Source organism: Delphinapterus leucas, chromosome 1 (genome assembly GCF_059928025.1).
Source record: "Delphinapterus leucas isolate spDelLeu-1000000601 "Yukka" chromosome 1, BTC_Dleu_Yukka2, whole genome shotgun sequence".
Classification (NCBI taxonomy): Eukaryota; Metazoa; Chordata; class Mammalia; order Artiodactyla; family Monodontidae; genus Delphinapterus; species Delphinapterus leucas.
In genome coordinates this window covers 165,352,772-165,355,257 of record NC_143129.1, presented here as the reverse complement: position 1 = coordinate 165,355,257, position 2,486 = coordinate 165,352,772, and positions in this window count along the sequence as shown.

Sequence of the window (2,486 nt, the reverse complement as noted above, 5' to 3'; positions counted from 1 at the left end):
ATTATGTAAAGATTTCATACACAGCAATAAAAAATATCTGAGTTGCTAAGAGAAGTCCAGACAAAGGTCATGAGCAGGCAAGTCAGGTGAGGAAATAGCAGGAGTAAGTAAACATGGAAGAATATTCAAACTTTAGTAGGAGAAATACAAATGAGATACCAATGAAAGCAACAATAATATAGAATACAGAATTCGATACGGAATTATTTACAACACTGAAAAATGTCCAACAGCAGAAGAATGGCTACATAAATGATGACACATTGATTCAGTGGCTCGTCCACTATGAAATAATCATGAAAATGTTGAAACAAGTGCTCAGGATACAGTAAGTGTACAAGCAGACTGCAAAATCAAATTTAAAGCATGATCACAAGTGCAAAATGTTCATCTGGACTTGATGAAGGCTTGGCAGAAGCTTTCTGAAAATTTCAAGAAAATGAAAACAGTTGCCTTGATTTAAAAAAAAAGAAGCTTTGCTAAGTATCCACCATACACCAGACACTATGCCAAACGGCTTCCACATATGTGATCTCACTTACTTCCCCAACTGTCCCCAAATCCCCATGAGGTAGAAACTGTTCCCCTTTACAGGTTAGGCAACTAAGGCAGAGAGAGGGGGGTAACAGGCTGCCCGAGGTGGTACAGCCAGGAATCGGCAAAGAGGGCTGCCAAGCCTGGTGTGCTGGACTCCAAGCCCAGGCCTCTTTCCAGCACATCAGATATGTAAGATGGATGGGGTCCAGTGGCTTTTCTTTCTTTTTAAACATTGCCTTTAGTGCTGTTTAAAGGTCCTTTGTGCAATCAAAACACAATTAAAAGAACAACCGAAGCTGTCTCAGGAAGGCAGCTTAGCCCTGTTCCCTCCGGAGAGTTCTGTGGACCAGTGCCCCGCCCCGCCACTGGCCGACGCCCTAACAATACCAGGAAACAACCCTGCTGAATCTTCTGTCCCTCTTCGTTGGATTAAACACTCCTGGGGAGGCGCCTGGCCTTTCTTCACAAAGACCCTCCGTCCATCCCTGGGAGTCCCAGGAACTCTGGCTACCCCTGCAATGAGGATCCCAGTACTATTGTCAGGATTTCAAAAGGCCAAATGGCAATTGTGCTTTCACCCTGAGCAAAGCCTCGTGGGCTACTGAAGTGCCCGGTTTCACTGCTTGGATGGAATTAGAGCAGCATGGGGGGAAAGGTCACGATGTGTCCTGACTGTGCACCAGGAGGAAAGGTGATGAGCACTGGAGCATTTGACAGGGTTGTGGAACCCCAGCTGGGAAGTCAGGGAGAGCTCCTTGGGGAGGTGACTCTCTCAGCTGAGATCTGGAGGATGTGTAGGAGTCAGCCAGGTAAAGAGCAGAAGGAAGGGGGAGAAGGATGAGTAAAAGCCCCGAGGCAGGAAAGATCTTGGGCTTCCAAGGAAATGACAGAGTGCACTGTGGACAGAGTGGAGGGCAATGAAAACGAGACCAGAGAGGTCAACAGAGGCCGATCCCACAGCGCTCATAGACTCCACGGGCAGCCACCGTAGAGGAGAGAAGTGGAAGTATTCATGATGCAGTTGGAACGTCTTATTTGAAAATGATAAAGTTGGTCCTTCCCCACTTCTCTTCCCAGAAAGCAACACAAAGGGGGGAAAAGATGCAAAGGCCATCTTTGAGGAAACCAGGAGAGATCTGACAATGAAATCACAATTCAGTGGAAAAGCAGGTAACAGCAGGGCAGGTCGGAAAGGGGCTCAGGAGGAAGCAGAGAATTCATCTTTCAGAGTGAGATGGTGAGGGGCACGCCACCAGGGGAATAGAATGTATGGGGTGGGTAGAGGCCCGCGTCAGGAGCTTCCCTGGACCTGCTTGGGTTTCATGAAACAGAGGAGTTGAGGCTGAATTAAGAATCACACAGACAAATGAGGTTTGGGGGAGGGGAGGGACTCTAAACGGCGAAACGCCCTATCATGATTAGCAACCAGGTAAAGGCTCAAAGAACTCATACACACTCCTGAGTCATAAGAATAACTCCTGCTATCCCGAAACAGCTCTGGCCCCTCCCCAGCATAAACCTCTTGCAAACAGCTGGTCCAGGGAAAACTTGCACCACTCAAATATTAGCAATCAACAATGAACCATCTCAAGTGGGGTACACAGATACAAGAAACAAAAACAAGAGGACAAGAGCAAGCAAAGGCATCAAATGAAGAACCAAATAAACAAAAACCAAAGAACGTTCACCAGAATAAAACCAAACCAAAACAAAAATCCTCAATGAAGCATTTATTTCTACAAAACAAGAGTACAGAGAAGAAATCTAAGAGCTCATGGAAATAACAGCAAGATGACAAAAGGAAATAAAACAAGCTGTCAGGGTTCAGGGAAATTACAATGTCACAGAAATGAAAGCCAAGGTGAAAGTAGCACAAAAGAAACACTCTGCTGAAACACAATAAGGGACAGAGGGGAGAGAAATAAGGAGAGTGAGAAAAATGAACAGAA